A 25,595-nucleotide genomic window follows, 5' to 3' on the forward strand; every position below is an offset into this window, starting at 1 on the left:
CTAATATTTTTATTTTTAGTACAGACGGGATTTCGCCAGGCTGGTCTTGAACTCGTGACCTCAAGTAATCCGCTCTCCTCAGCCTCCCCAAATGCTGGGATTATAGGCATGAACCACTGCACCTGGCCAAGGCCATGGAGATTCTGCCCTGGCCATCTAAGTGGTCTGTCCACCTCCCCCATTATCCCACACCTCTCAGTTCCTACGCAAGATGCAAAACATCTGGGAAAATGGACTGTATCCATTCCTCTCTTCCAAACTCCTCACTGGCCTTGATGTGCATTTAGGATAAAATCCAGACTCCGAAGCCCCCTGCATAAAATAATCCCTTAGGATGCTTGCTCATCAGGCAGATTCCAAGCTCCTGCCCCAAGATGTTGATTCAGCAAGGCTGAGATGGACCCAAGCATCTGCAATTGCAACAACCCCCTGCGGGAATCCTGATGCAGGCCACCCATGAAACTTATTTTGGAAATTCTGTCCTCCAGATTTGACCTCTAATGCCTCTTCTCTCATCTGGTCCTGCTTGCTCTCCCCTGGTGCACAATCTCCTGTTGCAGAGCCCAGAAAGGGCTGGGTACAGGCTTTAGCCATCAGCCCTGATCTCTGACATCCCTCACACCCATTCTTTGATGTAGACAATTCTCATTTCCTCAAAGTCACATAAAGTGCTGTTTTAAACTTAACTTCAAGACAAACAATCCATTTTCTGTATTACTGATATAGAACATTCTGGAGCTACCAGCATTCTTTCCTATATCAAAAGTTTCCAGTGGCCTGTATTTTTCTTCCTAGGACGTCAACCTTTGCCCCAAATGTACCCCCACCCCATTCTTGGAGTGATTCATGTCAAGTGTTTAGCTCCCTACTAGACTGAAAGCTGTTTGAGGGCAAGAGCTCTTTTCTTCTCTGCTGTATACAAAGAGCTGAGCATATTGCCTGGAATATAATTAAGGCTTAATAAATATTTGTCACATGAACATGAAAAAGCAGGCAATTTCTGGATGACCTTCAAGTAAATAAAGTCAGTCTGAGATGTGGGAGGTCTCCACGGCAGGTAGCAAGAGGAAGACTAAGAAAAGTGAACGGTGAACGGAGCTGAACAGTGACCACCCTGTGATGTTCCCAGCTGGGGGTGAACACTAATGAACACTTGCAAATGGCCCCAGGGCTCTTCCAGACCTTTGAAATCCTAGGCCAGAGGTCATCTCTCGGCTCTGATTCAGAGACCACCTGCCACTGCGCAGCCCTGGGATTCCACTGCTCACCCCAACTGCAGAGGCCTGACTCCTCCCTTACCCCCTCCTCCGACTCCTCATAAACCAGGTTCAACTCACCTTAAAATCAGTTTCCTCATTTGTCTTTTTAAGGACTACTAAAATCCTTAAAGAGACGTTCTAATGAGCTTATTCTCTTTGACTTAAGAGTACAGAGGTGTTTGGTCATTTTAAGGATTCCTCCTTTATTTTACTAAAAGTTTTGTCTTCACCCCTCTCCAGCCCCCAGCAAATATTCTGAGATCTCTGAGACCCCTGGACTCCTCCTAGGAGGGGCATAGCTTTAGGAGGTTGTGAACCCCTTAAAACTGTATCTGATCTTTTGTGTGTATATTCATGGCTTCCTATTCTATTTTAAAAGATTGAAAATCACCGGCATAGTAAAAGCAACACTGTCTTTTTAACGAAAATGTCTGTGTTTAAATCCCAGCTCTACACCTGTCGATTGAAGTAACCGGGGGCAGACCATTTAAGTCATGTGAAAGCTCTGTAGATGGCTGTCATGGGATCTTACTAAATTGTCTGCATGAAAGCCCTCGTAGGCTACAAAGCATGGAATTCCAGCATGTTCTCTCTCAAGAACCTCAGCCAGGGGCCCCTAGACAATCACATTTGCTCTTTTCACCTTCCCCATCACTGCATAAGGTCTGCGCAAGTGATTCCCATTCTACACATGCGAACACTGAGGCCAAGGTAGGTGATTGAGTGTCCCTGAGGTCACAGGATCAATGATTGAAAGAAGCTGAACCTTGAAGGTAGAAAGGAGGGGAATTAAAAGAAGAAAAATAAAAACAAGAAACAAAATCATGCTTCTTTGTTGTCCTTCTGGAACTCAGACTCTGAGTGAGTTAGGTGGAGTTCTGGAATGTTTTGCGAGACGAAGATAGCTTTCCCATTCTGTCGCGTTCTTGCTCTCCTCTGACGCCCACCTGCTTGTTGCTTTCTGCTGGTGTCTCACCTTCTGCAGGCGAGGAGCGCATGAGAGTCGGGCTGGGTGAAACCGGGGCTCCATCTGCCTGCGTGCTTTCTGGGGATGTCTGAAGGTAACTTTGTGCTGGCGCCCCTTGCCAGGAAGCTGAGAAGCCTTCTGCAGCGCCACCCGGCTCCCATCCCCTCTCCGCGGAATAAGCTGGTACCAAAGCCAGCCCCTGGTGCCGCTCAACCAGATGGCAGGGGAAGCAAAACAAAAGTGACCTTGTTAGCAGAATGTGTCTTCCCCGGGAGAAGCTATTTTTGTTGTGGTTGTGAACTGAAGTCGTCTCAGCTGAATTCTCCTTCCCTGCGAGGGCTGTGGAATGTTAATTTGTTCCAAAGTTCAGTATTTTGATTAGAACCAGGAGTGCCAGATTTTGTCAGAAACATTTTGGAATGGGGTAGGCTCACACACACTCTCTCTCTCTTTCTCTCTCACTCTCTCTCTTGGCCGCTGTACAAAGTAAATGTTGTTGCAGCAGCTGCCCTGGGGGAACAGCCCATTGCAAATCGGAGCTGGGGGTGAACAGGCTCCTCCCTGTTGCCGTGACCTTATTGCCATAGAGGCACCCAGACTAGGGACAAAAGTGGAGACACCCTTTCAATTGGAGAGAACAAAGAGCCCAGCACAGAACCTGGAACGGAGGGGTCCTCAGGAAACACGTGTGAGCTGAAAAAAAGAATGAAGCCAGGGGCGGTGGCTCACGCCTGTAATCCCAGCACTTTGGGAGGCCAAGGCAGGTGGATCACAAGGTCAGGAGTTCAAGACCAGCCTGGCCAAGATGGTGAGACCTCGTCTCTACTAAAAATACAAAATTAGCCGGGCCTGGTGGCGGGCGCCTGTAATCCCAGCTACTTGGGAGGCTGAGGCAGAGAATTGCTCGAACCCGGGAGGCAGAGGTTGCAGTAAGCCGAGATTGCACCATTTCACTCCAGCCTGGGTGACAGAGCAAGACTTCATCTCAAAAAAAAAAGAAAGAAAGAAAGAAAGAAAGAAAAGAATGAACTTCCCCCAAGATGTAGCACTCAGAGTTTCTGCAACCCAGAGGTCATGTCCAAAGGGAATTATCAGAGTTCTAGATTCTGAGAACTCTATTTCTCTTTTTTCTTTTCTTTTTTAACATTGTAATTTACTTTTTTTTTTTTTTTTAGGGACAGGGTCTCCCTGTATCACCTAGGCTTGAGCGCAGTGGCATGCTCACAGCTCACTGCAGCCTCAAACTCCTGGGCTCCAGTGATCCTCCGTCCTCAGCCTCCTGAGTAGAGGGGACTACAGGCATGCATCGCCATGCCTGGCTAAATTTTTTTATTTTTTGTAGAAATGAGGTCTTGCTCTGTTGTCCTGGCTGATCTCAAACTCCTGGCCTCAAACAATCCTCCCGCTTTGACCTCCTTTGGATTACAGGTGTGAGCCACGGCACCCAGCCTGGTTCTCTTTTTCTGACCGCTTCTCTCTCTCAATGAGTTATTAAGCCAAGTCATGCATGACTATTTTCTAAAACACAAAACGAACACAGATAAGATGAAAGTGCCTCTGATCTCTACTCCAATCCTAGCCCTCTGGTCCTTCTCAGAGGTAATCAGATGCCGATGCCACACCACAGCCTCACCAGAGCTTGATAAGATCAAACCTATCATTTGTTGTTGGTCTGGTGGGTGAAAAGTGTTTTTTGTTGTCTTCTTTTGTAGCATAGTATAGTAGTTAGGAGTATGGAATTTGAATGCGGGTTGCCTGGGGTCTAATCCTGGCCCTGGAGTAGCCAGAGGAGGAGCAACTGTGCGGACAAGTGAACCTGGCTGAAAGTCAGCTTCGCGGTGTCTGGACCAGGAATGATGGCAGAAGTTATGTTCCAGGGTGGTCGTGAGGATCGGTGCATGAACTAGAGCGTGCTAAGTGCTCAGAGCAGGCTGGCCGGCACAAGCGTTCTGCAGGGGTTTGTTTTTATCATTGCCGCTATCATTTCCCCAATCACTTAGGACTCTGGGCACCCCCACCCCCCACCTTCACTTTCAGTTCAGTGTTGACAGTTTCCCACGTTTCCCAGTCTCCCAGCACTAAGGCTGGGAAATAACCCGGAAGCAGTGAATTCCCGGTTCTGTTTCTGCCTCTTAAAGTGAGAGGTGACAGCGTGCTGGCAGCCCTGCAGCCCTTGCTCGCTCTCGGCGCCTCCTCGGCCTTGACGCCCACTCTGGCCGCACTTGAGGAGCCCTTCAGCCCGCCGCTGCACTGTAGGAGCCCCTTTCTGGGCTGGCGAAGGCGGGAGCCGGCTCCCTCAGCTTGCAGGGAGGTGTGGAGGGAGAGACGCAGGCGGGAACCGGGGCTGCGCGCGGTGCTTGCGGGCCAGCGCGAGTTCCGGGTGGGCGTGGGCTCGGCAGGCCCCGCACTCGGAGCCGCCGGCCAGCCTGCAAGCCCCGGGCAGTGAGGGGCTTAGCACCTGGGCCAGCAGCTGCTGTGTTCGACTACTCGCCAGGCCTTAGGTGCCTCCCCGCGGGGCAGGGCTCGGGACCTGCAGCCCGCCATGCCTGAGCCTCCCCTCCCGGCCGTGGGCTCCTGCGCAGCCCGAGCCTCCCCGACGAGCGCCGCCCCCTGCTCCAAGGCGCCCAGTCCCATCGACCACCCAAGGGCTGAGGAGTGTGGGCACACGGCGCGGGACTGGCAAGCAGCTCCACCTGCGGCCCGGTATGGGATCCACTGGGTGAAGCCAACTGGGCTCCTGAGTCTGGTGGGGACTTGGAGAACCTTTATGTCTAGCTAAGGGATTGTAAATACACCAATCGGCACTCTGTATCCAGCTCAAGGTTTGTAAACACAACAGTCAGCACTCTGTGTCTAGCTCAGGGTTTGTGAATGCACCAATCGACACTCTGTATCCAGCTCAAGGTTTGTAAACACAACAGTCAGCACTCTGTGTCTAGCTCAGGGTTTGTGAATGCACCAATCGACACTCTGTATCTAGCTACTCTGGTGGGGACTTGGAGAACCTTTGTGTCCACACTCTGTATCTAGCTAATCTAGTGGGGACGTGAACTTTTGCGTCTATCTCAGGGATTGTAAACGCACCAATCAGCACCCTGTCAAAACGGACCAATCAGCTCTCTGTAAAACAGACCAATTGGCTCTCTGTAAAGTGGACCAATCAGCAGGATGTGGGTAGGGCCAGACAAGAGAATAAAAGCAGGCTGCCGGAGCTGGCAGTAGCAACTGGTTGGGGTTCTTTTCCACTCTGCGGAAGGTTTGTTCTTTCGCTTTTTGGGTCCACGCTGCGTTTGTGAGCTGTAACACCGCGAAGGTCTGGAGCTTCACTCCTGAAGTCAGGCGAGAAGACTACGAACCCACCTGGAGGAAGGAACAACTCCAGACTCGCCGCATTAAGAGCTGTAACACTCACCGCGAAGGTCTGCAGCTTCACTCCTGAGCCAGCGAGATCACGAACCCACCGGAAGGCTGTAACATATCTGAACATCAGAAGGAACAAACTCCGGACAGGCCGCCTTCAGGAACTGTAACACTCACCGCGAGGGTCCGTAGCTTCATTCTTGAAGTCAGTGAGACCAAGAGCCCACCAATTCCGGACACAACAGGACACACTGCGGCTTCTCCTGGCTTTTTCAAAGTTCAGCCCAAGAGGAAGAGAGACCTAATTAATACCCAGGAGATGGTGGCGTCTATTTTTTCCAGCTGGGACAACTAAGGCCCCGAGAGGAGAAAGGGACTATCCGGGGTACAGAGGCCACTGAGTCAGAGCTAGGACCAACATACCACCAGCTCTCCCTCTTCGGCGCGGACCCCAACTCACCAGCGGTGGCTTCCTGAAGAGCTGGGTTAAGGAGGATTCTGAGGTGCAGCAGAGCTCGCTAAGAGAGGCTGACGGGTAAGGGGTGCTGCGCTGTGAGCACAGGAGCCAGGTGAGTGTTGCCTGCCATCCCCTCTACCTCTCCCTCTTCTCTCTACCACCTCGGGTTTTCTCCATCCTTTCACTCACCCCCGACCCGCCATTGTTTCACCTGCCTGGAAATGGCACCCTTCGTTGAGAGTAAGGATAGGGCCTCTGCTGTGCCCAGGCCACGTTTCTGGGCCTCTTTTTTCCTCTCCCAGGTCTGAAGGGGCCTCAGTTTGGGATTCTGAAAGGGCCCAGAGACCTGTGAACAGTTGCTCCCTCCCCTACTTAGTGGCCCACGTGGAACTCAAGAGTATCCCGCTCCGTGGCTGTTCAGAAATGCAGCAGCACAGCCCCCAGGCAGCAGTCGTTCAGGAGCGCTGGGAAGCCCACAGCCAGCCTGAGCCCTCCGAGATGCCTCTAGACTCTGGGCCCGGGATCAATACTTGGGAGGGGGAGAGCAGATGTGAATGCGATGCGGGCACACGCACAGCGTGCTGCTGGAGGCCCAGCTCAGAGGAGCTGGGCCAGCCTCCCCCGCCCTCTCCTTTCTCCTTGCCTTGCGGGGGCCAAGAGGGCTGTGGAGGGCTCTGCTGGAGTCTGCCATCTGCTGCTGAAAACATCTGCCCTTGCTGCCTTCCACGCAGACGAGCTGTCCGTCCTTCCTCCTCCCCCTCCTCCGCCAAGGCTATTCAGACGGGCGTGCAGGCTGCGGGCAGAGGTCAGGAAGCTCCCCGGCCTGTCCAGGCACGAGACAGCAGGCACTGCCTCTTTGGTACCTAGGCAGCTGTGTCTGCGAGTCCCTGGCTCTCTCCCAGGTGCCCTGCTTTAAGAAAATCCAATAGGAACAAAGTCCTGTTTGCAAAGTGGACACCTGCGGGCAATGTATGTCTCTGTCTGCATTGCACAGAGATCATCCTGAGCGATTCAATGATTTTTTCTCTCTGTGGGTTCTAAGTTCTTAACCAGAAAAGGAGATGTTAATTGAATCACCTGGGAGGTTTTTCAACATTCGCCCGGCCAGTCCCCATGTTTCCCACTCTCAGACAAAACAGGTGTGGGGGAGAAGAGTTTGTTGAAAGAGGTCCCTAGCACCCAGTGATGCTGACAGATCCCCTCCCCACCTCTCCCTGCTCTGCTACCCTTGCGCATTTCAGCTTTTATTTAAAAGTCAGTAACTACCTACAGTGGAGGAGGGGGCTTTAAAGCTGAACTGTTCTATCTCACTATGAATTAAAGATCAGTTAGAAATGAAATTTCAACACCCAAGAAAAGAATAGGTACATTTATTAGAAAATGGGAGTGCTGTATATTTAAATTTTTAAAATGTATACAGATTAGGTCCAGAATTCATTGTTTCTATAAAATCATATCTGTGGCAAGCCCCTGCCTCCACAGAAACAATTTTATTTCATAGAGCAATCTATTTGTAAGCATGGAAGGACCATTATAGATCCTAACAGTGTCCTTTAAGAATGAGGACACAGAGTTGACCCACTTCTCCTAGTATATGTTGGAATTCCAAATTCTATCGGTTTATTTACTCATTTATTGAGACGGAATGTTGCTCTGTCGCCAAGCCTGGAGTGCAGTGGCACAATCTCTGCTCACTGCAACCTTTACCTCCCAAATTCAAGCGATTCTTCCACCTCAGCCTCCCAAGTAGCTGGGACTACAAGTGCGTACGTCATCGTGCCCAGCCAATTTCTTTTGTATTGTTAGTAGAGACAGGTTTTCACCATGTTGGCCAGGCTGGTCTCGAACTCCTGACCTCAAGTGATCCACCCGCCTCAGCCTCCCAAAGTGCTGGGATTACAGGCGTGAGCCACTGCACCCGGTCTCTATCAAGTTTATTTCTTTGTATCCACATGGAAAAGGAAAGCAGAAGGAGCACCCTTCTGCTCACAGGTACTATGTCTGCTTTGCTCACTGCTATATCCCCAGTGCCCAGAATGGTGTTTGTTGAATGAATGAATGAGCACATAGACAGGTCTACTGGTGGCTGTTGCATTGCAGGGATCTGTGAGAATGCACTGATGCTTACATCTGTGTCATTTTAATATGTCCACTTCTGTGCATGTCTGCATTACTAATGCATGTTTTTATGGATCGAGCATTCATTCTTAGAGATGACCTAAATATACATTCAACGCCGCCAGCTAAGAATTCTACCGAGGCTTCATGCATTGTTAGTATATGTTATATGTTACAAATAAGGATACAAGGCATATATATTAAGCTCTCAAATCTTGGAAAATTAGTTCTGGAAGGTGTTCTGAGAAGCAAATATTCCATGGTCAAATGAGTTTTGGAAATTCAGGATTAAAGAAAATGAAGTAAGTCTCTAAATATGGAATGTCTCAGAGACTTTAAATGCCAGTGTGTGCAGTGACTCTCTGAATATGGAAAGACTATACAGCTTTTTTTTTTCTTTTTCTTTTCTTTTTTTTTTTTCCTGCGCCTGGCCAGAATATACAGCATTTCTCAAACTCATTTGACTTTGGGACCCTTCTGGATCTCTCTTTTGGGGAGGATTTGGCAGTAAATGTAGGTAAATGCTGAACCACGACAATTTTGCTTGAAGTAAGAATTCATCTTGGCTGGGATTAGAGAGCTAGAGGCAGGTAGGGTTAAAGAACTTTTGACTGGGTGTAGTGGCTCATGCCTCTAATCCCAGCACTTTGGGAGGCCGAGGCAGGCTGATCACTTGAGGTCAGGAGTTTGAGACCAGCCTGACCAAGATGATAAAACCCCATCTCTACTAAAAATCCAAAAACTAGCTGGGTATGGTGGTGCACACCTGTAGTCCCAGCTACTCAGGAGGCTGAAGCAGGAGAATCGCTTGAACCTGGGAGGTGGAGGTTGCCGTGAGCCAAGATCATGCCCCTGCACTCCAGCCTAGGTGACGGCGGGAGATACTGTCTCCAAAAAAAAAAAAAAAAAAGTTTCTCCTTTTTCATTCACTCACTCATTCACCCAACACACATTGAGTTCCTACTCAGAGCCAGATCTTGTGAATGACACTGAAGAATATGAACATGAAGAAATGCGATGCCACCTCAACCTCACACAGTCCAGAAAAATCAGCCTATCAGGCCTCCCTGCTGCAAATGTCAGAAGCCCCATCAAACTGACAAGCCAGAATGTGGAAGTTAAGGACAAAACATCTGAGAAGACCATAGAATGAATGGGAAGGTGAAATACAAAATTATGATAAAAGCCCAAGGAACAGACAATGAGGGTTGGGGTGAACAGCGTAACCTGTGAAATAACTGGATTTGTCCATTCAGCCAGTACATGACCTTAGAATACTATCTTATTTCAGGCACTGTGGGGCGATGGGAGAAATAAATACAAGATATGGTTTGGACCCTGGAGGGGAGGTTATGTCTAGTGGATCCACTCAGAAACATCTTCTCAACAAGGCTAATCGACTTTGTCAGAAACAAATACATCCCAGGATTGAAGGGACAAAAATGAAAATGGGTCTGTAAGACCTACGGTTCTTACAGAACTCAGAAAGGACACAGGAAAGACCAGCCAGCTCCTTTCCGTCCCGGCTGTCACAAGATCTACTGCCTTTGAGGGGGACGGGCAACTACGGAGTGACGGATTGAAACGCCGCACCTTGATTCTCTCATGATTACTGGAATAATTCCAGCCTAAGAGAGGAAGGAAATCGAACAAAACAAGAACAAGGGTAGGGTGGGAGCAACGACTAAACAGAACAACAAATTATAAAATGCAGGATCCAGGCCCAAGCCGCACCATGCCAGGAGGGGGGAAAGAAACCAGCACAAGGAGCATGATGTGCCTGTTTGCAGAGACTCCGGAAAGATGAATGACCTCCCGAATGTGCTTTGGGAGCTGTGGCTCTCTAAAATGGCCTTCTGTGCCCCCTCAAATTCAACAGCAGCTGATGACGATCGGAGCCATGAGCACAGGTCAGGGGCCCACAGGCTTGCAGAGGAAAGAGGTCTGAGTCAGTGGTGAGATTCGAGGTTGATATTTTATTAGTTTCTTCCTGGAATTTGTGGGTCTTCGAGTTGCAAACCCAAACCAAATGTTCCCTTTGAGCATTCCTGGCTGTGTAATTATCATTTGCGTTTGTGTAGGGATTGGAGGGAAAAGGATGGCTTAGAGTGTGTCTTTTCAAGCGCAGGCATTAGAAGGGTCTTCCAGGCAGCTGTGGCGGGGTAAACCGGGCCTGTGGAATACAACGTGCCATGAGAACACTCGGCCAGGCAGCGATCCACAAGGGCCACTTAATAACACATGCGCACGACACAGGGAGACGCAGAGGTGGGGGATCAAGGGCCCGAATGGGGATTGCCAATTCCTCCATAAGGAAAGACAGGAGAGAAAATAGTTTGGTTTTGATTTTACTTTCAAGTGAGTTTCACGCTGGGAAAACACTCCCAAAGATCCTGAACCAACCGTGACTCCATTTCCCTCTCCTGAGTTTTTCAGGATGTCACCAGGTTCCCTATCAGACATGTCTGGTTTTTTGTTTTGTATTTTTGTGAGACGGAGTCTCACTCTGTCACCCAGGCTAGAGTTCAATGGCACAATCTTGGCTCATTGCAACCTTCACCTGTCAGGTTCAAGCTATTCTCCCGCTTCAGCCTCCTGAGTAGTTGGGATTACAGGCACGTGCCTCCACGCCCAGCTAATTTTTGTATTTTTAGTAGAGATGGGATTTCACTATGTTTGCCAGGCCAGTCTCGAACTCCTGGCCTCAAGTGATCCACCCGCCTTGGCCTCCCGAAGTGCTGGGATTATAGGTGTGAACCACCACGCCTGGCTGGACACATTCATCTTTAGACTCGTGCATGCTCCAGCCTGAGGGATGGTGCTAATGGTGAAATGCATTCATGATACTTGATATTCTGAAATGTGATTCATGACTGTTCCAACAGAACTTGCCCCTCCCAACCCCACTAAACCCCCATCTCCAGAGCTTTGTTTTAGAATTATTCCCATTTTACTGACAAGCTGAAGGTAGAAGGCAAGAGTCTGTAGTCAGCCAGGAACAGCTGACAACTTTAACACCCCAAATTTCAACTTCCATATTTCCTGTATCCCTCTAGGCCAGGAGTTGTCAAACTGTTGGCTGCAGGTCCACTGCCTGCAAGCTAAGAATGGTTTTTACATTTTACAATGGTTGGAGGGGACCCAGCGTGGTGGCTCACACCTGTCATCCCAGCACTTTGGGAGGCCGAGGCAGGAGGATCACCTGAGGTCAGGAGTTTGAGGCCAGCCTGGCCAATATGGCAAAACCCTGTCTCTTTTAAAAATACAAAAATTAGCTGGGCATGGTGGCAGGTTCCTGTAATCCCAGCTACTCGAGAGGCTGAGGCACAAGAATCGGCTGAACCTGGGAGGTAGAGTCTGCAGTGAGCCGAGACCATGCCACTGCACTCCAGCCTGGGAGACAGTGAGACTTTGTCTCAATCAATCAATCAATAAAATGGTTGGAGTTGGAGGGGAGTCAAAAAAGAATAATACTTGATGACACATACAAATTACATGGGCCAGGCTTGGTGGCCCACACCTGTAATCCCAGGAAGCTGAGGTGGGAGGATCGCTTGAGCCCAGGGATTCGAGACCAGCCTGGGCAATAGTGAGACCTTGTCACTCAAAAAATTAAAAAATTAGCCAGATGCAGTGACGTGTGCCTATAGTCCCAGGTACTGAGGAGGCTGAGGCGAGAAGATGGCTTGGGCTCAGGAATTTGAGGCTGCAGTGAGCTATGATTGCGCCACTGCACTCCAGCATGGGTGACAGAGTTAAAGTTTAGCCTAAAGCTTCCCCCTTACATATTTTAAGTTCAGCCTAAAGGTTTCTCTGTACATCATGGACTATAATAAGTGGAGGAGGCTGGGTGCGGTGGCTCACGCCTGTAATCCCAGACCTTTGGGCAGCCAAGGTGGGTGGATCATTTGAGGTCAGGAGTTCGAGACCAGCCTGGCCAACATGGTGAAACCCCATCTCTACTAAAAATACAAAAAGTAGCCAGGAGTGGTGGCAGGAACCTGTAATCCCAGCTACTCTACTCAGGAGGCTGAGGCAGGAGAGTCGCTTGAACCCGAGAGGCGGAGGTTGCAGTGAGCCCAGATTGCGCCATTGCACTCCAGCCTGGGCGACAGAGCGAGACTCCGTCTCAACAAAAAAGTGAAGGTGTAAACTGACCGTAGCCTACACTTGTGCCAGTCACCAAGTTTTAGCCAATAAATGTAGCCAACTGTTTGAACTGTGTTCGAATAAGGCAAACGCCGAGCTGTAACCAGTCCGGCTGTGTCTGTACCTCACATCCATTTTCTGTACCTCGCTTTCCTTTTTCAGTCCATCAATCATCCACCACATGGCTGCCCTGGGGTCTCTGAGCGTACCTTGGCACAGGAGGCTGCCCGATTTCTGAATTGTTCATTGCTCAATTAAACTCCTTTAAATTTAATCCAACTGAAGTTTTTATTTTATCAAGAGCAAGACAATCTTGTCTCTAAATAATAAAATGAAATCAAAAGTAAAGTGTCTATGAATAAAGTTGTATTGGCCAATGGCCATGCTCACCTGTTTACAGATTGTCTATGGCTCATTTTGTGCCTTAGTGGCAGGGTTGAGTACAGTTGTCCCTCGGTATCTGTGGGGGATTGGTTCCAGGACCTCCCAGATTACTAAAATCCACAGATGCTCAAGTCCTTGATATAAAATGGTATAGTACTTGCATCTACCCCTGTATACTTTAAATTTTCCCTGTATACTTTATATCATCTCTAGATACAATACCCAATACGATGTAAATGCAGTGTAAATAGTTGTTATGCTGTATTGTTATTTAATTTGTATTATTTTAGTTATTATTTTTATTGTTTTTGATATTTTTTATCTGCAATTGGTCGAATCCTTGGATTCGGAACCTGAGGATAGAGAGGGCTGGCTGTAGTTCCAACAGAGATCGTGTGTCCCGAAAAGCTGGAAATATTTACTATCTGCTCGTTCCTAGGAAAAGTGTGTCAATCCTTGCTCTAGGCCACTGAGTACAGAGAAAGCAAAGGGATCCCCCTGGCTACCAAATAAAGTTGAAAGTCTTTAACACTGCACTTAAGAAATCTACAAATAGCCTCAACCCTCATTTTCAAGGTTATGCCTTCTCACTCACCTCATACCAAAGTCAATCTCAGAAATCCATCTACCATCAGTGTGAGCAGCAGCAAATCCATACAGGCCTGCAGCAACTTGATTCTTACCTCCTCAGAGGAAAGAATTCAGCTGAGGGCATAAGGCAGAGTGAAAGTCCAAGGCAAGTTTTAGAGCAGGAGTAAACCCAGGAGACGCTGTCTCAAAAAAAAAAAAAAATTTATATATATATATATATATATATTTATATTTAAGTGAAATTCACATAATAAAAAATCATATTAAAGGGTAGAATTCAGTGGGTTTTAGTATATTCACAATGTTGTACAAACCCCACTTCTACATAGTTCCAAAACATTTCAATGACTCCAGAGTAAAATTTCTCAACCTATTAGGCAGTTTCTCCAGTTTCTCCCCTGGCACCCAGGCCCTGGCAACCACAAATCTACTTTTTGTCTCTATGAATTTGCCTATTCTAGACATTTCCTCTAATGCTGTCATACAGTAGGTCACCTTTTATGCCTGACTTCCTTCACTTAGTATAATGTTTTCAAAGTTCATCCATGTTGTAGTATGGGTCAGTACTTGGTTCCTTTTTATAGCCATATAATATTCCATTGTATGAATAGCCCACAATTTGTTCAGCCATTCCTCCATCAATAGACATTCAGGCTGTTTTCACCTTTTGGCTACTGTAAGTAGTGCTGCTATGAACATTTGTGTTCAAGTATCTCTTTAAATACCCCTGTTTTCAGTTATTTGGGGTATATATCTAGGGGTGGATATGCTATATCACATGATAATTTTATGTTTAACTTTTTGAGGAACTGCCCAAAATGGCACAATGGCTGCACTGTATTTTTTCCAGAATGGCTGCTCTGTATTTATATTTGCACCAGCAACACATGAGGATTCCAGTTTCTCCACATCATCGTCAACACTTGTTATTTTCCCTTTCTTTTGTTTCCCTGGTTATAGCCATCCCCCCCGGGTGCAGTGGCTTGTCGCTGCTTTTGCCGCTGTGGTTCCCTCTGCCCATGTGCTCCTCCTCATCCCTTCATCTCTCAATAGTGCCGTCTCTCCAGGCTCAACTCAGAGCATGCACGTTGGGGGTTTCTACCCCCAATCTCATATCCCAGAGCACGTGTCTCCCCATGTGTGTTCCCAACTTCCTGAGCTTGTGCTTTTTTTTTGGTGAGGGAAGACATGGTCTCACTCTATCACCCAGGCTGGAGTGCAGTGGCATGATCTCGGCTCACTGCAACCTCTGCCTCCTGGGTTCAAGCGATTCTCCTGCCTCAGCCTCCTGAGTAGCCGGGATTACTGATGCATGCCACCAACCATGCCCGGCTCACTTTTTTTGTATTTTTAGTAGAGACAGGGTTTTCACCATGTTGGCCAGGCTGGTCTCATTGAACTCCTGACCTCAAATGATCTGCCTGCCTCGCCTCCCAAAGTGCTGGGATTACAGGCATGAGCCACTGCGCCCAGCCGAGCTTGTGCTTTAGAGAGGGGGAGAGAGAGAGAGAGAGAAAGAGAAAGAGAGCAAGATTGGATGGGTGGATAGATAGATAGATAAAATAGATTGATAAGACTTGATAGATTGATAGATGATAGATAAGATGATTGATAGAAGATAGATTGATAGATACGATGGATAGATGATTGATAGATGATAAGATAGATGATTGATAGATAAGATAGATTGATAGATGAAAGATAAGATAAATAGACTGATAGATGATCGGTAAAATACATAGATTGATTGATTTCGGGAGTACAGGTGCAGTTTTGTTATATGGATATATTGCATACTGGTGAAGTCTGGGGTTTAGTGTAGCCATCACCCGAATAGTGTACATTGTACCCATTAAGTAACTTTTCATCCCTCTCCCTCCCCCTCCCCACCCTTCTGAGTCTCCAATGTCTATTATTCCACTCTCTATGTGCATGTGTTCATATTATTTAGCTCCCACTTATAAGTGAGAACATGCAGTATTTGACTTTGTGTCTGTTATTTCACTTAAAGATAACTGCCTCTAGTTCCATTCACGTTGCTGCAAAGGACATGATTTCATTCTTTTACATGGCTGAGTAGTCTTCGTGTGTGTGTGTGTGTGTGTGTGTGTGTGTGTGTGTGTGAGATATTTATCCATTCATGTGTTCTGGATACTTAGCCTCTTTATCTTTGCTATTGTGAATAGTGCTGCGATATGGGTGCAGGTATCTTTTTGATACAATGATTTCTTTTCCTTCGGGTATATACACCAGTTTTGGGGTTGCTGGATCGAATAGTAGGACTATTTTTAGTTCTTTTGAGAAATCTCCCTACTGTTTTCCATAGAGGTTGTACTAATTTACCTTCCACCAGCAGTGTAGAAGTGTTCCCTTTTCTCCACATCCTCGCCAACATCTGTGATTTTTTTGCCTGTTTAATGATGGTCATCCTGACTAGAGTGAGATAGTATCTCACTGCGGTTTCAGTTTGCATTTCTCTGATGATTAGCGACGTTGAGCATTTTTCACATGTTTCTTGGTAATTTGTGTGTCTCCTTTAACAAGATGTCTGTTCATGTCCTTTGTCCACCTTTTAATGGGGTTATTTGCCCTTTGTTGTTGCCGAGTTGTTCGAGTTCTTTGTAGATTCTGGATATCAGTCCTTTGTCAGATGCACAGTTTGCAAATATTTTCTCCCATTCTGCAGCTTGTCTGTTCACTCTGTTGATTGTCACTTTTGCTGTGCAGAAGCTTTTTTAGTGAACTTTTGCTTTTACTGTAACACATGCTGCATCCTGTCTTACATGACAGTTGGGTCCCTTGTTCTCATCTCCAGTAACTTTGCTTCCCCTCACTTCAGTGTCCAAGGGCCTGCCTTTCCTGCCAGGCTGTGAGGACCAGGAGCCCACAGCCGTGCCTGCATGCCTGTTTCAAGCTTGCTGTATACCCAACGCACAGCACAACAAATGCCTGTATTTTCTTTTTTTTCTTTCTTTTTTTTTTTTTTTGAGACAGAGTCTCACTTTGTCGCCCAGGCTGGAGTGCAATGGCGTGACCTCAGCTCAATGCAGCCTCCAAAAAAACAAACGAAAATATTTATAGCTACTTTTAATTACATGTAGCTTAAGGGGCAGTTTATGCAGAAATTTCAAGGAAAGGGTGGTAGCATTTGGGTCCTCGGTCTTTGCCACGGAAAGGAGCAGTAACTCCCAGTGTTGCCATGGCAATGGTAAACTGTCAGCGCTCACAGGTGGGCATGTCTTATGGAGAGGTGCTCCTGCCCCATCCCTGTTTTAGCTAGTCCTCAATGTGGTCCAGTGTCCAAGCCCCACCCCTGGAGTTAAGTCCCGTCTCCTACCTCACTGGTTCTAGGGAGCTCTGGGATAACCTGAGATCTCCCTTGTATCCGCCCAATATTGCCCTTACGTCCTTATGGGTGTTGTTTCCAAGAACACACACCCATAAACCTGCACACAAATCTCTGCCTTAGAATCTATTTCCCAAGGGCGCCACCTAGGAAAGAAGGCATAACAAAGTTTGGGGGAAAATATTGTCTTGTCTTCTCCAGTAACCACAGACCAGCAGGCCCGTACATCTCAGCTTCTTCTTAACCTGGGTAACATCAATGCCTGTTCTGTTCCAGATAGGTTCTCATTCTGTTGATTAGATTTAATAGGGAGAACTGGGGGGGCTTCTGGTTTTCTGGCCAGCTTTTCCTATTGATGCCTTCCAAAGTCATTCAACTTCCTGCCTTGAGATGTATCAGTGACTTCCCACTGCTCTGGGGAAAGGCTGCATATGGCCCGGCTTTCTCTGTGTCCTCACCTTATCCACACATGCTTCCTGAGCTACATCTGAAGCTTGTCAATTGCTCATTTCCTCCACCACAGGGCCTTTGTATATGCTGTTTATGGTGCCCACACCCCACCAACCCCACCCCTCATTCACTGAATTAACTCTTGTTTATTCTTCAGATATTAATTCCATTGTCTTTTCCTTGAGGCAACCTTTTCCCAGAGGCACAACTGCATAGTGTCCAGGGTCTATGATACCTTTAGGGGCCCAGAAAAAAAGGCTTAATTTCTTTTAAAATCAGAAGAGGGAGACAGTGCCTATATTATGATGAATCCAACCTGGATTTATACCAACAAAGTTGCAAAGTGTAATTTTTTTTAACGAGAAAAAGCCCCTGCCCACCCCACTGCAGGGCAAAAGTCCCTCAGACCTTTTCTGGCCTCCCCCTAACCCACCAGCACTGCTAGGTCAGGTCTTCCCTAAGTAAGATGCTTTCACTCTGCCCTGAACTCTTCTGCCTAGGCAGGTACCACGGTTGTAACTTGACATTTGGCCCCTAAACCACTAGCTGGATGAAGGCAGGGACCATGTCAGACTTATTCTCTGTGCAACACCGAGTCTACACAGCACTTGGCTCTTATTATATGCTCAATAAACATTTGCTGCAAGTATGACTAAGCGAAAATGATCAGACTTCGTGATCATCCCACAAGAACACTCATTCCATCTATTATTTTTTTGTTTCTTTTAGAGGCAGGGTCTTATTCTGTTGCCCAGGATGGAGTGCAGTGGCACCATCTAGTTCACTGCAGCCTTGACCTCCTTGGATTACACGATCCTCCTGCCTCAGCCTCCCAAGTAGCTGGGACTACAGGCTCACCCCACTGCACCCAGCAAATTTTTAATTTTTTTTTTGTAGAGATGAGGTCTTGCCATGTTTCCCAGGCTGATCTCAAACTCCTTGGTTTCAGGCAGTCCTCCTGCCTCAGCCTCCCAAGGCCTTGGGATTACAGGCGTGAGCCAGTGCACCCGGCTCACACTCCATCTACTTCTAACTCCCTGCCTCTCCTGTAGGCCGGAGGGGAGGGGAGGGGAAAAGGCTGCAAGACGGAAACCAGGAGGAAAGACTCACAATGGACGTGAGAGAATTGGTGGTACTCAACCTTTCTCCCTGATAGGGGAGTCAGGCCGGGGGAGGTGGGTGGCGGCAGAGATTTAGCGTAAACAAACATTTCCTTGTCTGGTAGGTCATTTTGTAATTATATGCAGGTCAAGCTCTTTAGAGCTCCCGGAAATCAGACAATATCTGCCTGCAGAGGCCAGTCCTGCTCCAGGGCCCCCAGCGTGGAGGGGACTTTCATCAGAAGATCTTTCCCTATCCAGCCAGGAATCTAAGTGACCGTCCGGTGTGAAACAACGAAGCCAGCAAAAAGCAATAGGAAGGAGAGCCGACCTCAGAGTTCAGAAGATAAGCGGGGGAACAAAATGAATACGTGAACTTGGGGAAAACGGGCTGAGCCTGAAGCCCTGGGCAAGGTTCTCTGGGGAAAAGGGGATGACATTGACCTTGGCCTTCATGCTCTCGGGAGGGACGCTGGCAAGAGTGATGGAGAGAGGCACCTTTGTACATAGGACATTCCAAGCCACCACTTGGTACTCTCCATGGATGGCAAATGTGTCAACTTTGAGAGAGGATAACAGACCATTAAGAGAAAGCAAAGGAGGCTGTTGCCAGAGGTGGAAATTGGTTCTTGCCAACTAACTGCCCTCCTTCAATTTCACTCGGTCAAGGCAGTGGGGATTTTTCAAATCATCCTCATGGCTGTGGTTCCAGCACCACCCTGGGAGGGATGGGGTTGCAGGGTAAAGACTATAAAGAAGAGGGCTGGGTGCAGTGGCTCATGCCTGTAATCCCAGCACTTTGGAAAGCTAAGGTAGGCAGATCACTTGAGGTCAGGAGTTCAAGACCAGCCTGGTCAACATGGTGAAACCCCATCTCTATTAAAAATACAAAAATTAGCTGTACGTGGTGGTGTGTGCTTGTAATACCAGCTACTCGGGAGGCTAAGGCAGGAGAATTGCTGGAACCCAAGAGGCAGAGGTTGCAGTGAGCCAAGATCATGCCACTGCACTCCAGCCTGGGCAACAGAGCAAGACCCCATCCACCCCCTTCCCTCCCAAAAAAAGGCTCATGCCTATAGTCCCAGCTATTCAGGAGGCTGAGACAGAAGGATTGCTTGAGGCCACCAGTTCAAGGCTGCAGTGAGTTATGATTGCACCACTGCATTACAGCTGAGGCAACAGAGCGAGACTTGACTCAAAAGAAAAAAAAAATTGATGGAATTTTGGCCGGATGCAGTGGCTCACGCCTGTAATCCCAACACTTTGGGAGGCTGAGGCAGGCGGATCACCTGAGGTCAGGAGTTTGAGACCAGCTGGACAACAGAGCATGACCCCATCTCAAAAAAAAAACCCAAAAAACAAAACAACAACAACAACCAAAAAAAACCACAGAAGAGGCTTGACTGACAGCCAAGGAGAAAACTTAACGACACACACACACACAAAACCCCGAACTGGTAGCAAACAGGATGGACTGGTGGCTGCATGCCAAAGTCCTTTGGGTTCACATTTGACTTCAGCTTAGAGGGACAGTAGCCAGCGTTTCCCTTTGTCGGAACTAGGCAGATTATGGGAAGAGGCTCTGGCACTCTTAAAATTCCCCTGCCCTCACAGACCTAAAATTAACATCACTGTTTATAGTGCTGGCTGTGGATGTAGAATATCATATTACAGTAGTAAATGATACGATAAAGATATAGTAATCCAATATTGGAAATCTGAACTGACTATGACTACCAATTGCTTATGCATTTAACAGGTCATAATTATTAGCACTTACATCACTGTCCTTTGTGTTCAAGGATGACACCGACGGATACTGTCTCTGCATGTGGCCAAGATCACGAAAGCATGAGAACTGTGTAATCTTTCTCTTTAAACAGCATTTTGAGATATAATTCATATACCATGCAATGCATGCTATTCAAGGGCTTTTGGAGTATTCACAGAGCTGTGCAACCATCACCACAATCTAATTTTAGAGCAGCTTTTTCTCCTCTAAAAGAACCCCCCCTCCCAAAAAAAAAAAACCCAAAAACCCCATACCAATAGCAGTTAGTCCCAAGTTCCCCTTTCTTCCACCCCCTGGTAACCATTTTCTGCCTCTGTGCCTTTGCCTAGTCTGTGTATTTCATATAAATAGTCATGCAATATGTGGTCTTTGGCAATGGCTTCTTTCACTTAGCGTAATGTTTTCAGGGCTCATCCACGCTGTAGCATGAATCAGTACCATATACTTTATTCATTTTCTTTATTTTTTTCTCTTTTTGACTTTTATTTTAGAATCAGGGGTACACGTGCAGGTTTGTTACAAAGGTATATGACGTGATACTGAGGTTGGAAGTATGAATGGATCCCTCACCCCCAGTAGTGAACATAGTATCCAATAGGTAGGTTGTTTTCAACCTTACTCCCTTCCCATCCTCCCTCCTCTTGTATTCCCCAGTGTCTGTCATTCCCGTTTTTATGACTATGTGTACCCAAAGCTTAGCTCCCCCTTACAAGTGAGAACATGCAGTATTTGATTTTCTGTTTCTGTGTTAGTTTGCTTAGAAGAATGGTTTCTAGCTGCATCCATGTTGCTGTAAAAGACATGATTTTTTTCCTTTTATGGCTGTGTAGTGTTCCATGGTGCCTATGTACCACATTTTCTTTATCCAGCTCACCATTGATGGGCACCTGGGTTGATTCCATGTCTTTGCTATTGTTACTTTTTTTATTGCCAACTATTATTCCATTGTATGGATATGCCATGTTTTGTTTATCCATTCACTGGCTTGACTTTTCTTTTTCTTTCTTTCTTTCTTTCCTTCTTCTTTCCATACATATAAGATGTACATATTTTGGGGGTACCTGTGATAATTTGATACAACCATATAATCAAATCAGGGTAATTGGGATGTCCATCACCTTAAATAATTATCTCTTTTTATTATTATTATTTTTAAGACAGAGTCTTACTCTGTTGCCCAGGCTGGAGTGCAGTGGCGCAATCTCGGTTCACTGCAACCTCCACCTCCCAGATTCAAGCAATTCTTGTGCTTCAACCTTCCAAGTAGCTGGGATTACAGGTGCCCACCATCAGGCCTGACTCATTTTTGTATTTTTAGTAGAGATGGGGGTTTCACCATGTTGGCCAGGCTGGTCTCAAACTCCTGAGCTTAAGTGATCTGCCCGCCTCAGCCTCCCAAAGTGCTGGGATTACAGGCATGAGCCACTGCACCCAGTCTATTTATCTTTTCTTTATACTAGGAACCTTTGAATTATTCTCTTCTAGCTATTTTGAAATGTGCAATTGATTTATTTGACTGTAGTCACCCTACTACTATATTGAACGCCAGATCTTATTTCTTCTAAGTATATCTTTGTACTCATTAATCAACCTCTCTTCGTTCCCCTTCTTCTTACTTTAACTTTCTAAAGAAATGCCAGATTGTTTGCCAAAGGGCATACACTATTTTATGTGCTCACCAGCAATGTTGAAGGGTTCAGTTTCTCCACATCCTTGCCAACACTTGTTCTAGTCTATCTTTTTTATTACAGCCATCCCAGTGTGTGTGAAGTGGTCTCATTGTGGATTTCATTTGCATTTCCCTAATGGTGAATGATGAACATATCTTCATGTGCTTATTGCCTTTTGTAGATCTTCTTTGGAGATATGTCTATTCAAATCTTTTGCTAATTTTGTAATTGGGTTGTCTTTCAATTATTGAGTTGTAAATGTTCTTTATTTATTCTGGATACAATTCCTGGATCAGATATAAGACTCACGATTTTCTTTTTTCTTTTCTTTTCTTTTTTTTTTTTTTTCTGAGACAGGGTCTCACTCTGTCACCCAGGCTGGAAGTGCAGTGGCACAGTCTTGGCTCAGCTCACTGCAGCCTCAACCTCCTGGGCTCAAGTGGTCCTCCCACCTCTGCCCCTCAAGGAGCTGGGACTACAGGTGTGTGCCACCATGCCCAGCTAATTTTTTTTGTATTTTTTGTAGGGATGAGGTTTCACTATGTTGCCCAGGCTGGTCTTGAACTCCTGAGCTCAGGCAATCCACCCACCTTGGCCTCCCAAAGTGCTGGGATTACAGGCATGAGGCACCACACCCGGCTGATTCACAAACACTTTGTTCCATTCTGTGAGTTATCTTTCACTTTCTTGATGGTGTCATTTGCAACACAAAGGTTTCTTATTTTTAAGTCATCCAATTTATGTTTTATTATGTGACTTGTGTTTTTGGTGTTGTATCTAAGAATTCATTGCCTAATTCAAGGTCATGAAGATTTACTCCTATGTTGTTTTTTGTTACTTTATTTTTTTAGAGACAGGGTCTGGTTCATAGCTCACTGCAGCCTCAAGCTCCTGGGCTCAAGTGATCCTCTTGCCTCAACCTCCCAAGTAGCCGGAACTACAGACACACACCACCTTGCCCACTAATTTTAAAAAATTGTTTTTCCGTAGAGACAGGGTCAGCTATGTTGCCCAGGCTAGTCTCAAACTCCTAGCCTCAAGTGATCCTTCTGCCGCAGCCTCCCAAAGCACTGGGATTACAGACATGAGCCACCACCCCCAGCCTCCTGTTTTCTTCTAAGTGTTTTTTTGATTTTTACAGTTTTAGTTCTTACATTTAGGTATTTTATTTGTTTCTGTGTATGGTCTGAGGTAGGAGTCCAAATTCATTCTTTACATGTGGCTATCCAGTTGTCCCAGTACAGTTTGTTGAAAACACTATTTTCCCCCATTGGATTGTCTTCCCAGCCTTGTCAAACAAAGCAATTAACATCATATGGTAGTTCTAGTTTTAATGTTTGGAGGAACCTCCATAGTGTTTTCCATAGTGGCCACAGCAATTTATATTTCCACCTACGGTGTACAAGAGTTCCCTTTTCTCCACATCCTCATCAATTCTTATTTATGTATTTATGTATTTTAGTAATAGCCGTTCTAACAGGCATAAAGTGATATTCCACTTCTGGGTATACATCCAAAGGAACTGAAATCAGGATACTGAAGAGATATCTGCACTCTCATGCATGCTGCAGTATTATTCACAATGGCCAAGACATAGAAGCAACGTAAGTGTCCATCCATAGATGAGCGGGTAAAGATAATGTGGTATAGACATATAATGGATTGTTATTCTGCCTTGAAAAAGAGGGAAATCCTGCCATTTGCAACAAGATGGATGAACACAGAGGACATAATGCTAAATGAAATGAACCAGGCACAGAAGGCCAAGTACTACATTATCTCTCTTATACAAGCAACCTAAAATAGTCAAACTCATTTTGATAATCATTGCCAGGAGCTAGAGGGAGGAAGGAGAATGGGGAGATGTTGGTCCAAAGGTACAGAGTTTCAGTTATCCAAGATGAATAAGTCGTAGAGACCTACTGTACAGCGTGGTGCCTATAGTTTATAATATTACATTTTATACTTAAACATTTGCTAAGATCTTATGTTTAGTGTTCTTACCACCAAATAATAATAATATTATAGAGGGCTGGAGGAAACTTTTGGAGGTGACAAATATGTTTATAGCACTGACTGTGGTGGTGGTTTCACAGGTGTACACTTATTTCCAAACTCATCAAGTTGCATACATTAAATATATACATTTTTTGTATGCCAGCCATACCTCAATAAAGTGGTTTTTAAAAAATAAATGGACAAGCTGGATTCAGTGACTCATGCCTGTAATCTCAGCACTTTGGGAGGCCAAGGCAGGAGGATCATTTGAGTCCAGGAGTTCGAGACCAGCCTGGGCAACATAGTGAGACCCCGTCTCTACAAAAAATTTTAAAAATTAGCCAAGCATGATGGCGTACACCTGTAATTCCAGCTACTTGGGAGGCTGGGAAGATCGCTTGAGTCTGGGAGTTTGAGGCTGCAGTGAGCCACGATTGTGCCACTGTACTCCAGCCTGTGTGGCAGAGGGAGATCCTGTCTCCAAAAAAAAAAAAAAAAAAAACAATTGTCATAATTTAATAGCTTCTAGACTGCAAACTCTGCATATCTTAACAGTATGTGATACAATTCATGCTCTACACTTTGTGTTACCTTTTCCTAAAAGGCAGCTTTGCATGGAGAGATCAAGGCAGCCTGAGAGTTGGAATGGTGGAATTTGTGATGATGCAATACTTTATTTGAAAAAGTAAAAATGCTTAGCTAGGCAATACCTTTGATGTGATAACTTTGCAATGCATGTTAATTTGCATGTATGCCATTTATTTATTTATTTATTGTTGAGACGGAGTCTCACTCTGCGCCCAGGCTGGAGTGCAGTGGCGCCATCTCAGCTCACTGCAGCCTCTGCCTCCCTGGTTCAAGCGATTCTCCTGCCTCAGCCTCCCGAGTAGCTGGGACTACAGGTGCACGCCACCACACCCAGCTAATGTTTGTATTTTTAGTAGAGATGAGGTTTCACCATGTTGGCTAGACTGGTCTCCAACTCCTGACTTCAGGTGATCCTCCTGCCTTGGCTTCCCAAAGTGTTGGAATTACAGGTGTGAGCCACCGCCCCTGGTCTGTATGACCTTTTATAAGATGGGCCACATGCAGAGACTGCAAACTAGGGGCTCTGGGGCCCAATTCACCCCCACAGGCATGCTGTGTTGGGCCAATATATTGTTTTAAAATTATTTTATCCAACATTTAAAAAATTATAAACAAAAATCTTGATTTCTTCTTTCTCTTGCAAGTGTAGGAGCTCTAGTTCCATGAGTAGTTGCCCTCTGAGGTGGAGCAACCACTCTCTCCCTGGTTCTGAAGCCAGGCTCAGCTGTCATTCACCATTCACATCATTTTACTAATGGTGGAGAAGCATATTTTGCAGCTAGGCCTCCACCAAATGTGAGAACATCTAGTTGAGCAAGCCTCCAGACAAATGGAGAAGGTATATTTGTTGTAAAGAAAAGGAATATTTTGGCCGGGCGCAGTGGCTCACGCCTGTAATCCCAGGATGTTGGGAGGCCGAGGCGGGCGGATCACGAGGTCAGGAGATCGAGATCATCCTGGCTAACACGGTGAAACCCCATCTCTATTAAAAATACAAAAATTTAGCCGGGCATGGTGGCGGGCACCTGTACTCCCAGCTACTTGGGAGGCTGAGGCAGGAGAATGGCATGAACTCGGGAGGCGGAGCTTGCAGTGAGCCGAGATTGCCCCACTACACTCCAGCCTGGGTGACACAGCGAGACTCCGTCTCAAAAAAAAAAAAAAAAAGAAAAGAAAAGGAATATTTCTATATTATTGATATGTACAAATATATGTATACACGGTCATCCCTCACTGTCATGGGGGACTGGTTACAGGGACCCATAGATACCAGAATCCTCGGATGCTCAAGTCTCTCATGTAAAATGGCATAGTGTTCACATTATAACCTACACATATCTTCTGTACACTTTGTCTGTAGATTACT

General features: G+C 46.3%; 1 long non-coding RNA gene across 1 annotated transcript in view; it reads left to right on the top strand.

The window, feature by feature from the left end:
* Positions 1-5,446: 5,446 nt before the first annotated feature.
* The window catches only part of LOC134807517 (uncharacterized), a 37,902-nt gene continuing 17,753 nt past the window's right edge, over positions 5,447-25,595 (top strand). Inside the window, exon 1 of the long non-coding RNA XR_010148164.1 lies at positions 5,447-6,155. This is a non-coding gene — a long non-coding RNA (uncharacterized LOC134807517). The remainder of the gene's footprint in view (positions 6,156-25,595) is intronic.

This window comes from Pan troglodytes, chromosome 10 (genome assembly GCF_028858775.2).
Source record: "Pan troglodytes isolate AG18354 chromosome 10, NHGRI_mPanTro3-v2.0_pri, whole genome shotgun sequence".
In the NCBI taxonomy this organism is placed as follows: Eukaryota; Metazoa; Chordata; class Mammalia; order Primates; family Hominidae; genus Pan; species Pan troglodytes.